Source organism: Podarcis pityusensis (genome assembly GCF_964106645.2).
Source record: "Podarcis pityusensis genome assembly, chromosome: 8".
In the NCBI taxonomy this organism is placed as follows: domain Eukaryota; kingdom Metazoa; phylum Chordata; class Lepidosauria; order Squamata; family Lacertidae; genus Podarcis; species Podarcis pityusensis.
The window spans coordinates 27,961,774-27,975,903 of record NC_138033.1 but is presented as its reverse complement, the minus strand read 5'-3'; positions in this window follow the sequence as shown (position 1 = coordinate 27,975,903).

The following is a 14,130-nucleotide window of genomic DNA, read 5'->3' as shown; positions in this document are numbered from 1 at the left end:
GGATGACATGAAGTAAAACATTAATTAAAGATTGGATCACTTGGTATGAGATAACCCTTGAATTTTGCCCAGAAATACAACAATGATCAGTGATGTTTTGACACAGGTGAAATAGGTTAAAACTCATATGTCCAAGTTAGTATTCTGACTGCTGTGTTCTAAACAAACTGAAGTTTCCAAATGGATTTTAAGGGGAGCTCCACGTTGCTATAGTCTAATGTAGATATTATGAGAGCATGAATGAACTTTGTATAATATGAATACAGAATATATTGACAGCCCAAATACACCACATTTACTCATTAGTCCCACTGATTTCTGCATAGATCACAAGGGAGTATAGATAAGTTTGCTGTTATAGTTTGTCATTAGGGCGATACTATATATTATGACTCAAGGGCAACCTATAAGGGAGAATCAGAGATGGGATGGGGGTTTTATAAGGAAGCTCTTAGGTGCCAAAGGCTCTTGTCATAACTCTGGGCTCTGGCCTTTCTTCAGTCATATTACCCACACCCAGCATGAGTAGGAAGATGAGATGGGCATCAAAGTGGAGAATTGGAATGGAGACAAGATTAAGCTGTCCAACCGAGAAAAACTCATAATTTTTAAAATTCTGAACTGAGCCAGCTGCAAGTTTTGAACAGCAATACAAGGGTAAATGTCTTTTCAGCTTATGCTGCAAAGCATTTTCTTTCTGCAAAATCCCAATTTGAAATTAAGACAGCAATTACACTCAAAGTGTTTTATTTAAATATGACATTCACAATGCATGAGAAGTGCAAAATTCAGAAGCTACAGGCAGCTTTAATTCATACAAGCTTTTGTACAGTTCCAAAAGAGATCCAGAAGAGATCCTTTGTGTGTGTCTTTTAAAAAACAGTTAGCAATTAAGCTAATATAAGTAGAAGATTAACTTAAATCAAAGAAATTACTTATTTATACAGTGCATAACTAAAATATTGAATGAAGAACTAACACAAATTATAAAGGATAATGGATGAAACCTATGATTCTTAGTACAGAATTCTGTTTAGAATTATGAAAACCTAATTTTCTCTTAATTAAAGCTATGACGTTCTGCAATAACTGAGGACTGTAGGTAGGGTAATTGCTGCTTAAATTGCTCTTAAATTTTAGCTCAATGTTTTATTTCCCTTATAAGGGGAATTCAAATTAGAATAGGTGTAGATATTGACAGACACGTACTATCATTATTATTAAATTTGCTTAACTATGGAATTCCTCACTTCCCAAAGTGAAGTGCAGGCAGCTTTGCAGTTGACAGGGAACTTGCACAGCATAAGCCCCACCAAAATGTATGAGCTGTTCTCTTAATTCTTGATGCAGTAGAGCTAGCACAACGGAAATTTCCAATAGATTGGGCTCCTTGTAAGTAGACAGGCAACCAGGTTTCAGGTGGTAGTGCTTATTTCCCAGGAACTCAAACCAAAACCATTTCATGAATATATATTCATCCAGTATAGTCGTACCTTGGAAGCTGAACGGAAGCCATTCCAGAAGTCCGTTTGACTTCCAAAACGTTTGTAAAACCAAGGCACAATGGACGTTCAAGTTCCAAAGAACGTTTGCAAACTGAAACACTCACCTCTGCGCTTGCGGCATTTGGGAGCCAAACGTACGAGTGCCAAGGCGTTTGGCTTCCAAGGTATGACTGTATCTCTAACATAAATAGCATATGACTGCTTATATTGCACAAAACCTCCCCCCTCCCCGCTCCCAAATTGCAAAAGGACACTTTTGGGTTATAATGACCACCGCTCCTCTCTCACTTTCATATTGCCAACTGCAAATATTTGGGATTTTAACCATCCACCCTTAAAAAGTTTATATCTGACTCTTTTTTTTCCTCTTTTTTGCTGTATTTTCTGTAGAGAAATTATGTCAGCTGGGGTTTTTTTAATGAACTAGTTCCATTCTGGCTCTTTTAGCTGGATTTCCCAATCCTATATTTAAAGCCAGTTAAAGGTTAAAAAAGAAAAAAGAAAAGAAAAGGTAAAGGACCCCTGGATGGTTACATCCCACCAAAGGTGCTCATCTTGCTTCAGGCCAAGGGAACTGGCGTTTGTCCACAGACAGCTTTCTGGGTCATGTGGCCAGCAGGACTAAACTGCTTCGGGTGCAATGGAAACACCGTTTCCCACCCGTCACGGGGATTCAAACCACCAACCTTCTGATCAGCAAGCCCCAGAGGCTCAGTGGTTTAGACCAGAGTGCCACCCGCATCCCACTTTAAGCCAGCCACTAGATGGAGCGCTAGCTTGTGAAATGCTCATAGCATCAGTTGCTATGATGCTTTACTTTTAAATTTTGTGGAAAGATGGGATTTCTGGTTGATGTGACTTGGGTTGCTAATCCCTATGAAACTGAACAACAATAACCGCAACAGCAATTTGAACACAACAATAAACAGTTCCCTTTGAATAGGAATCTCTCCCACCATCAGGGGAGTTTGGAGCACTTCCCAAAGTTGCAGAGGAGAACTTAGGGGCCAGCAGAGATCCTGTTGTATTTACAAGATCTTCTACTTCCCCAGGGTTTACAATGAACATGAGAATAAGTCTGGTTGCAGAAGCGTCTGATAGGAAAATTCTGTTGAAATATTAGGTCAGACAGCCTTAAGGATCACTCACTTTTTCACTTTCATTCTGTTTCACTTGGTTTGCAGGCTGGATGGTATTTTACTTTTTCTTCTTTTTTTTTAAAATGATATTTATTGAAAAAAGAGTTTTTTTTAAATTACAAGGAAAAAAGACAAAACAGAAAAATGAAAAATAAAAAAAATAAAACCATCATTTTCAAATTCTCCACTTTCATTACCTTCTTTCTATGACCTCCTCCTCCTCCCTTTTCTTGTATCTTGATTAATAGTTGTCACAGCAAATCCTTTCCATAATTCATAGTATTCTGTCATTACATTGCCTTACTCTATTTTCATCTTATCTTATAAAAAACCTTAAAGCTTAAGACTTAAATCTTATTTTTACCAACTTCTCATAACCATTACCTTTTTACCTAATTCTTTAAACATTTTTACAAGAGCCAAGTAATTTCATTTCAACATTTTTCTAACATTCATCAATTTTATAAAACATTCCTAATGATAGAAAAAAGAAATAAGAACAATCCAATATTCTTCCAGCGTCCCTTCCTCCTGGTCCCGGGTTTGTCAGTCCTTTTTATCCCATTAGTCTGGCACATTAACCTGGTGATCTTATATCCGAGGCCTTCAAGTCTCTTCCATGTCCCTTCCGCAGCTCTTCTTCATATTTTACTTTCACTCGTGGGAACTCCAGCTTGGTAGTGTTTTTGACCCTTTTCAACAAATCAGCCCCTTTCCCATAGTCCAGATTAGACTCCATGTGGTATTTTAAGACATGTTTCAAATTCCCTCCAAAATTGAGAGCCCCCACAGCTCCAAGCATCTGACGGCCCATTGCCAGACTCGGAAAGTCCAAACATCTCTGCATAGGGGGGTCAGTCCAACCCCCCATTTCCAAATCAATCCAAACTTTATCTTTCCAAATCTGGTTTTTTCCAAGTTCATTTATCAAATCCAAAGGCTCATTTTCCTGCAGGGCCAAAAGTTCCTCCCTTTCTGGCGCCCAAGATTCAGCAACATCCTCTTCTCTCAACTGTTCTGTCATGGCACACTCCTGTTTAAGTTCCTGGGTGGGCTCCATATAGTTTCCCACTACCTGTTCAAATGTTCTGGCCGCATTAGTCATCAAATCCGTCTTCTGGCTTAACTGGTCCAATAGGGCATTTATTTTACAGAAAGCACCCAACAGTGCTTCTGAGAACATTGTCTCTGGTCAATGAGCTTCAAACGTCAATTCTGACACCCCGCTCCAGGATCAGGACGGTGGAAAGTTACTTTACTTTAAACTCACTTCTGCAGGTTTAAACAGTCCAAAAAAGATCCCCCTTCTTCTCCTGTTACCGAAGGGGGATTCAATGATTTTAAATGGTGAAAACCAATCCTTTGAAAGTGATCTAAGCTCTAGTTTACGTTGTCTTTGCTTTCTTCTGACTACAAGGAAACGGAAGGCTGACTTCCTGTTTAGACCTTCCCATTTCAGTACCAAATTAAGGTAAATTTTTAAGTCCAATTCCTTTCTAATCGCCAGTTCTTATTTGAAGTCCAATTGTTCAATGTTTAAGTACTCACGGGTGATTATTTTAGATGCCAAATTGTCCCAGGAAAAAGGCAGCGCTCTCCAGCAACGGCTATGTGGCTTCGCTCCACGGAAAAAGCAATTTACTCACAGCACCGCGCCACTTCCCCCTCTTCACTTCGGAGCCCGTTAGTGGGTTCCTTTGCGGGTTGGGGGGGCGCTAAGGGTGCCCGCCGAGTCCCACGGTCACAGGCTTCATCCGCCTGTGATTTCTAAAAGGGTCCCCGCTTCGCCGCAGCGGAAAAGACCCGTTTCGCGCGGAGCTGGTCCCTCCGGTTCAGAGGGAGTCCGCCATTGCCGATGGCGCCACCCCGGAAGTCGGTATTTTACTTTTTCTTTTTGCAGTTCACTACATTCCAAGGATTACCCACTGCTGCTGGATGGGCATCTGAGTCTGATTCTGCTGATTTCAGTGGAGGAGGTACTCCTAGGTTTTGGGAGCATTTCTTCTGATTGAGTTACATTTGATGTGGACAGTGATTTTCCATTATGCTGAACAATTAGTGCAATTGTTGCAGACTCTTTTCCTTTACCCCTCTGCTTCTCCTTCCTCTGAGTTACCTCTGTACTATATGTAAGCCTATAAGTATAATAATAATAATAATAATAATAATAATAATAATAGGTGTTGTTGTTGTTGTTAATAATAATAATAATACCCCACCCATCTGGCTGGGTTTCCCATCAGGTCAGGGATCTGTCTTTTGTACTCATAGAATTGTAGAGTTGGAAGAGACCATGAGAGTCATCTAGTTCATTTTGTCCAGCATGGGGCTCAAACCCACAAACCTGAGATTAAGAGTCTCATGCTCTACCAACTGTCATGGGCATACTCTGCAATACAGTGGTGGGAAGCCTCAGGCCCAGGAGCTAAATGCTTCTCTGTCCCTCTGGACTCTTCCCAGGCTGCCTGAGATGCAGCAGCAAATGATTTGTCCCAACCCCAAAGTGTTGGAAAGGACCTCAATTTAGTCCAACCCCACTAGTGATGCAGGAAATCCACTGCTGCAGTACCCCTGCTAGGTGGCCTTCCAGCCTCTGCTTAAAAACCTCTAAGGAAGGTAGGAGAGTCCACGACCTTCCAAGGCAGCCTGCTCCACTCTCAAACAGGTCATGCCACCAGGAAGTCATTCTTCCTAACGCTTAGTCAAAATCCCCTTGATTGTAATCGGAACCCATTGCTTCCTGGTCCTCCTGCCCTCTGGAGCAACAGAAAAGAATTCCACATGTGATCTACATATGACAGCCCTTCAGATAGTTGAAGATGGCTATCATATTGCCTCTTAATCATCTCCCCACCTAAACATACTGAACTCCTTTAACCTACAGAATGCCCTGCTATTGCAAATGATTGCAATACTAATTTGTTTTCATGGTTTGGTATTTAACGAAACTTAACATGATGTCAAACCTAGATGGAATTTGGAGAAATTATATACATGTGGGAAGGGAGTTTCAAGTGGTGGAAAGGAATTAATACATTATGGGATTAAAGTGGAGCAAACCCATGAGGAACTTGAAAGGAAAAGGAGGTTAGAAAGTCAGTGTTTAGATTTGTGGGCTGATGTTACAAGGCTTGATCAACAGGAGAGGTGAATGATAATGGGTGCCTCCAGACTGCCAATATTTTGCAGAAACGTTGGTTTGCACAGTGAAGGTGGATTAAAGTACTCTGTCACCCTAGCGCAACAAATCCATTAAAACAAACAAACGTCTTTTTGCAACTAGGAAAGTGACAGGGATATGCATTGAAAAGTGTGGGATGAACAATTAATGGAAAGATGTGCAAACATTCCACAAGCAAATCAGGATGAATATGCATTTGTTATTTTATTCATTTATTAAACTTGTATCCTGCCCTTCATCCCAAAGGAGCCTGTTGCCCTATAGCTAGCCTTCAAAATTGATGTGCAAGTATATCAGAACATAATGTTATAAGTTCTAGGGGTCAAAGTCTGTGGGTGCAAGTCACCCATAAATCCTGGAATTAGTAAAAATTAGAATTAATCAAGGTTTGATTAAACTGTGCCAAACACAGAACCCCCCTGGATTTAGTTATGCTAACAAGCCAAGCCACCAGCAGAGCTAGATGGATGTGGGTCCCCCACATTTGGCCAATTCCTGTGGTATTACTGCTCATATATTGAATGCTAACAATGCATTCCACAGAAGAGGAACTCTCTGTTCTAGCACAGCAATCCAAGCACCAGACGTTCAGTTCTCTGCTCATGGCTGTTATTACAGATCAGGTTCTGCTTTCAATCCATGTGCCACTTCGGTTCTTTCTAAATGCAGCAGTAAATTGCAGCCTGTCAGGCAGAAATCCAGAGCTGCAAACTAGAAAGTTCACTTCAAATGCTGGATGAAGGGTGCCCTCTCCTGGACTGCAGGAGGGATAGCATCTCTGTATACCTAGGCACACAACCAATTCGCGCTGTAATTTCTGTATATACTGTATTTGCATGTTACCAAAACTTCAATACAGATGCAATAAATAAAAGTGACCACCCATTTTCATCTTCATTTTCAAGGCCATCTTTAATAACTTCTCTCTCTCTCTCTCTCTCTCTCTCTCTCTCTCTCTCATAAAAATAAAGGGACCCCTGACCGTTCAGTTGCGGACGACTCTGGGGTTGCGGCACTCATCTCGCTTTATTGGCCGAGGGAGCCAGTGTACAGCTTCCAGGTCATGTGGCCAGCATGACTAAGCTGCTTCTGGCGAACCAGAGCAGCGCACAGATAAACGCCGTTTACCTTCCCGCCAGAGCGGTACCTATTTATCTACAGTACTTGTACTTTGACGTCCTTTCGAACTGCTAGGTTGGCAGGAGCTGGGACAGAACAATGGGCGCTCACCCCGTCGCAGGGATTTGAACCGCCAACCTTCTGATCGGCAAGCCCTAGGCTCTGTGGTTAACCCACAGCGCCACCCGTGTCCCTCTCTCTTTCATAGTATATCCGAAAATAGCCTCCAAAACAAAGCAGGTGTAGCCTGACCTTGCAGAACCACTGATTAAAACTGACAAAGAGGCAGGAATGATGGTGATGCCAGGTTTTGTGTTAGGGAGAGGGGTGCTTGGAAAAGACACTTAGAATGGACCCACTGCTTTGGTGAGTCTGCCATTGCTGCCAGCTGCTCCTGCTCCTCTGCCTGCCTAGCTGCTGCCACCTGCTTGCTTGCCAGACAGATCCAATGAGCAAGCAGGGGGTGACGACCACACCTCTTCCTTCTCACCTTCTCTGTTGTTGTTTGCCTGTTGGAAAAGGAGGCAGGTGCAGAAGCAGGTTGCAATGGGGAAAAGAAGAAGTAGCAGTTCCAGGGCGCTCCTGCCAGGGGCCTTCCTGCTGGGTCCCTGTGGGCCCTTGGCAAGTATTCAGCCATGTTGACTGCTAATGCTGGCCCTGGTTCTCAGATACACATAAGCCATAGAGTCTGCACCTCCCAGTTGCCAGATAAAACAGGAAAGCAAGAGCCAGCCAGCCCTTACCGATGGAGAAAGAGGCTCTGACAGTCACTCTTCCTCCTTCTCACCACTTCTTACTTACTCCCTCCCTCTTGGCCAGAGCAAGAGGCAGGTGAACAAGCAGGTTAGGAACCTAGAAAGCTGCCTTTTACTGAGTCAGGCCCACTGGTCTATCCAGCTTAGCATTGTCTGCACTGACTGGCAGTGGCTCTCCAGGGTTTCAGACAGGGAGGAGGTGTTGGGGAATGAACAAGGGATATTCTGCATGCATGGGTGTAGCCAGAATTTATGTTGGGGAGGGAGGCTTCATGTTAGGGGGGCAGAATCTCAGTTAGTTAAGTATGTTTATTAATTTACTTGATTTAGAGGGACAGTTGCCCCCCCCGCCCCCCCCCATGGCTACGCCCATGTCTGCATGCAAGACACAGACGCTGTACCCCTGAGCCCCACTATGAAGGGGAGGAGCAGGGCCAGGGAGTGGGGGTCCTGGGCAAGCATCTGGCCAGGTCAGCCCTTGATGCAAGGCCTGAAAGCGAGCATAGAATCATAGAATTATAGAGTTGGAAGGGACCCCGAGGGTCATCTAGTCCAACCCCCTGCAATGCAGGGATCATATATAACAGATGGCCAGCCACCCTCTGCTTAAAAAACTCCAGGGAAGGAGAGTCCACAACCTTGCGAGGGAGTCCGTTCCACTGCCAAACAGCTCTTCCTGCCAGAAAGTTCTTCCTGATGTTTAGTCAGACGCTCTTTTCTTGTAACTTGAAGCCACTGGTTGAAGTCCTACCCACCGGAGCAGGAGTAAAGAAGCTTGCTCCATCTTCCATGTGACAACCCTTGAGATATTTAAAGATGACTATTGTTAAGTTGTGGGTGAACATATCAGAAGACACAGCGATTCTTCCAAAGCAGCTCTTTATTTGTAAGCTGAAACGGAACGGAACTGAAGGGCTCAGTCAGCCTGCTTATATAGAGCTCCAGTACCTCGTTACTGTAACAACTTTCTAAAACTATCCAATCACTGAACGTCACTTTCGATCCTTCATTTGCATAACTATCTACAGTATCCATCCAATCACTGAATGTCACTTTTGATCCTTCATTTGCATAACTATCTACAGTATCCCGCTGCTGGCCCAGGGTGAGAACTTCAGAACATAACAATTATCGTATCTCCTTTCTTTCCCAGGCTAAACATACACAGCTCCTCAGTGCCGTAGCATGGGTTGCCAGCACCCGGGGCCACACAGAGAGGGGTGGAAGGGAGGAAAATGGACAGAGTACACATGCACATTCAATGGTTTAACGGTGTCTGCATCACCCAAACTGCAGCTGCAGAGATAAGAAAAGAAGAGTTGGTCGTGGTCTGGAGAGGTCACTTTCTGGTTCGCATGGAGAAACTGTTTTCAATGGAGCCCATCAACAGAAGTGCACAGCTGCATTGAGGCAGCACCAGGTGTTGAAATTTTGCACCCCAAACAATTTTGCACCTGGGGCAACTGCCCCTGTGCCTCCTCCCACACTATGCCACTGCAGCTCCTTCAACCATTCCTCATAAGGCTTGTTTTCCAGATCCTTTATCATCTTGTTCACCCTCCTCTGAACACATTCCAGCTTGTCAATATCCTTTCTAAATTGTGGGGCCCAGAACTGGACACAGTGCTCCAGTTCAGTAGTGGAGCATCTACTTTGCATGCAAAACGTCTCAGATTCAATCCCCGATATCTCCAGATGGGACTCTGCAAACTGGTGTGATAACAATTACTGTTCTTATCAGCCCTCTGAAGTCAGGTTGCTCAGCTGCTGTTGCAAAGCAGACTGACAGGCACAGCTTTATTTTCTGCTGCTAGGATTTCCAAGCGATGAGCAACTGATAACTCCAGGGCAGATCATCCCAAAAGGAAATACCAGGCTGTGGAACAACAAATGTCCAAAGAACAATCATGACTACAAGTGAGACTCCATGTGAGGCGAACTGATAAAGGTTACGAGTGTTTAGCTTCCAAAAGAGACTCTGAAAAGCAGATCTGATAGAAAGCAAATGTGTACAGTAGTCAGTGACAGAGAAAGCTTCTATATACTGCATTGCACAGAATCGGAGGGTGCCAGATGAAATTTAAAAGCAATCACTTGGAAGCAAAACAGTAAAATGAAACAGAAGGCCCCTTTCAATCAAGATTTGGAGCAATAAAATAAAACAGAAAGCCCTTTTCAATTTGGTGAAATCTCACTTGTTGCAAGGTACTGATTGATGACAACAGCCTAGGAACTGACAAATAAGGCATGGATGATTCAAGACTTGGTCCTAGGTTTCTTGGCTTAATATTTATGCTTTAAACTGGAGTGGGGAGCCTTTATCAAGCCAAGGGCCGCATTTCCTTATTGGCAACCTCTCTAGGGCACGTCAGTGGTAGGCAGAGCCAGAGGCTAAAGTGGACTGGGCCAAAGGCAAAATGGGCAGAGCAACCATTGTGGTTCTTAAGCCAGTGTGGTGTAGTGGTTAAGAGCGGTCGTCTCGTAATCTGGGGAACCGGGTTCGCTTCCCCGCTCCTCCACATGCAGCTGCTGGGTGACCTTGGGCCAGTCACACTTCTCTGAAGTCTCTCAGCCCCACTCACCTCACAGAGTGTTTGTTGTGGGGGAGGAAGGGAAAGGAGAATGTTAGCTGCTTTGAGACTCCTTCGGGTAGTGATAAAGCGGGATATCAAATCCAAACTCCTCTTCTTCTTCTTCTTCTTCTTCTTCTTCTTCTTCTTCTATTTGTATGGTAGGTTACATTCCAACCACACGAACGTCAGGGGTTTACCTATATCCCCGCCTCTTCATTTTCCATCCAGGCAAGCCAGAGGCATTCTCACAAGGTCAGCCAGGCAAAAGCACTCGAGGAAAGCACAGAGCAGGGCTTTCTGGGGCGTGTTATTGGGAGAAGGTTTAGTCTGGGAAGAGTCTCAAGGGCCAAACAGAGAGTCGGAGGGCAGTACTTAGTCCCCGAGCCTGATGTTCCCCACCCCCGCCTTAAGTAAGCCCAGAGAGCAAGGAACAGGGGAACACCTCTGCCTGACACTCAGGAGAACTGGATCCAGTCAGGCTGCATCTCTGCAGGTGCAATTGCAAAGTGAGACTACAGAGTCCCATTCAATGTGAAACATAGGGTGGATGGGTGGGTGCCTGGTACAATCCAATACTGCTTTTAAGAGGCAGTGTAGTATTGTGGGCAGATCTGGACTCTAGAGACCTGGGTTCAAATCCTTGCCCAGTGGCTCTGGACCAGTCACTGCTACTTAACCGTCAGTGTCTGCCCAGCGCATGGGAAAGCTATAGATTAGTTTGCGCCAGGAGTGGGGATCGTCATACTCAGGGGCTGAATGTGGCCTTCCAGCCCTCTGTATCTGGCCCTCAAGGAAGTCCCCAGGCCTGACTTCTAACTGTCCCTGCTCTCAGCCCTCCTGGAATGCTGTGACTTGTCTTTGAACTGGAATAATCTCTTGTGCTTGCCTGGATGGAGAGAGGTGTGCATCAAAACCTCTGATCTTTGTGTGGCTGTAATGTAGCCAAGAGTACAAAGATTAAAGTCGCTTCTGCTGCCCCACTTTTGCCTTTGGCCACACCCACCGCCAGATATGCAGCCCCTGAAGACTGTCTTGGGCAGAAAGGTTTCCCACCTCTGTTTTACATGGACCATTGTGGTGATTTTGGGTATTGGTAATGGTCACCATCTAAATTAGTTACTTCTGCAACAGACAGAAAGCTGCGATTGAATATGTGGCTCTAACCTTTAGTGCTAGCCTGGACTTTGACAATAATAGTGTCTAATCTCTCTCTGTTTTCTGCCCAGTTTCTTCCAGTTTGTTTGTGGTTGCTGGGAGGTGCTGCAATACGTTTTTCTCCTCTTTGGCACTGTGTCCTTCTACACATTTGCATGAGAGCAGATCAACTTTGGGAATGTCTTTCCCAGACTTGTATGTTGCTTTTAAATTGTACTGTTGTGCTTTTAGGATTATCTGCTGAAGTCTTGGTGAAGCCAGAGGTCAGAGGTTTATTTAGTATTCTTTCCAGGGTGTTGTGATTGGATTCTACAGTTACAGAGCACCTATAAATGTACAGATCCCACTTCTGACACCATGTGTTGTCTTCAGCTATTTAGGTAAAAATTCACTACCAGCTAAGTTAATGGCTAACAAACTTTATCTCTGTTGAGGGCAGGGGGTTGCATAGAGTAATAACAGATTCCTCCAGCCAGACCATGATCCACACTTACCTTTTGCCCTGTACTTTCTAGGTATAAAGTAAAGGTAAAGGGACCCCTGACCATTAGGTCCAGTCGCGGACAACTCTGAGGTTGCGGCACTCATCTCGCTTTATTGGCCGAGGGAGCTGGCGTACAGCTTCCAGGTCATGTGGCCAGCATGACTAAGCCGCTTCTGGCGAACCAGAGCAGCGCACAGAAACGCCGTTTACCTTCCCGCCGGAGCAGTTCCTATTTATCTACTTGCACTTTGACGTGCTTTCAAACTGCTAGGTTGGCAGGAGCAGAGACTGAGCAACGGGAGCTCACCCCGTCGCGGGGATTTGAACCGCCAACCTTCTGATTGGCAAGTCCTAGGCACTGTGGTTTAACCCACAGCGCCACCCGCGTCCCAGTTTCTAGGTATAGGTCTTTCTAGGTATAGGTCTGCACTTTTAAGTGCCCTATCCAAGCACTCACCTCCCTGCTTTCCCCAGGAAAACCCTCTCTTTAATGCTGAATTGGAACATACAGTAATTCAGGTTTTCAATGGATTGCCATTTGCTCCGATTCAGCAATAAAGAGTGGGTTTCCATGGGGTATATGCCAGGGCAAAAATAAAAGGCAGAAGCAGAGTATGATGTTTGATGTCTGTTTCAATCAAAGGCTATGGGAGAAACAAGACCATCTAGGGGTGCTAATGCTGCAAACCCCTCCATTGTAGACTCAGGTTGTATATATGTGTGAATAAACTATAGATAATAAAGACACTACAGTCTCTGCTGCGCCTCATTTACAAAAGGAAACACAAACCCTGTATAAGTGCATGGAACTCTGGAATCTGCACCACTCGGAAATCGGGGTGGCATGCAACAATATGTTTCCTTTTCCCCTAGAATAGTCCTCATAATACAACCATAAAGGCAACAGGAAAACCGAGCCATCTAAAGCTATCTCAGAACAACAGCACAGTAATTAGTACGCTCTGAAAACCTAGAAAGCTTGGCAAAAACCTGCTTGTCACTTAAAGCCAGGTCCAATATGCCTCTCTAGGGAAGGATTTATACAATGTTGGATTCACCACAGAAATCACTTTGTTAGATGAAAATCAGGTGTTGTTGTGATCTGGTGAACCTGAATCTCCATCTGATCTTTATCTAGGGGTCAGCTCCTACTGTGGAACTTGGGCGGCAGTCTTGAAGACCTTCTGATCCCCTTGAGAGTCCAATGATTTCTAAACCATCAAATCATACACAACCTATTTGTAAAGCAAGACACTAGATGTCAGCAATTCCATATCCTTGCCATGTATGCACACACACACACACACACACACACACACACACAAAACCAGGAATCCACTGTGTCCTGTTCCCTCTTAGCAACAAATCCCTTCCCCCCATTTCTGAATGCAAAGAATCCGAGAAATAAAGCAGCCGTCTCTACAAAGCAATGTATGAGCTCCAGGCCAGCATTACGCCTGTTTGTTTCCAGTTTCCACATGCCTGGTGTGTGACTGTCGATGTTACCATCTATGGTAAAAAAAAAGACGAGGGCAGGAAATGGTGGTGAAAACAGCCAACCTCACTGCGGTGTCCCTCCTTCCCTTTTCAACATGTCCCAGAGCATCATGGCTTTTATGGGCAAGGCTCCCTTGCAAACAACAGGCTTATTTTTATTTCATTTGTAAGCTGTTCTTGCCTCCTGAGGCTGGTAGTTTAGGACTGAAAGGAATAGCTGGGAATGCAGCCAATGTTCAGAATGAGGAAGGAATGTGGATGTCACGAATGGAATAAAATGCTCTAAATCGGGGTTTTCAGAATTTGTTTGGGAAACATGGTACAGGCGCCTTTCTTCTGCCTGATAGGATTGGAATCTATCACTCCATCCTTTAGTGGACTCTGTAAGAATCTGAATCCAGATCTACTCAAAGCCTCTGGGTCAAATCCACTACCTGCACACAAAAGTTGTGAGATGAAAACAAAAGTTGTGAGATGAAAACAAAAGTTGTGAGATGAAGGTGAGTGGTGGGAGCTTCAGAGCTGACAAAAGAAAACACACCTTCACACAACACACAGTTAGATTCTGATATTTACTACGACAAGATGTGGAGATGACCACAACAGCTTTGAAAAGTGATTAGACAAATTCACAGAGGGGGAAAAACCATCAATGGCTATTAGTCATGATGGCTCCATGATCTGAGCCAGCATGTCCCTGAATTCCAGTTGCTGCAGAATAG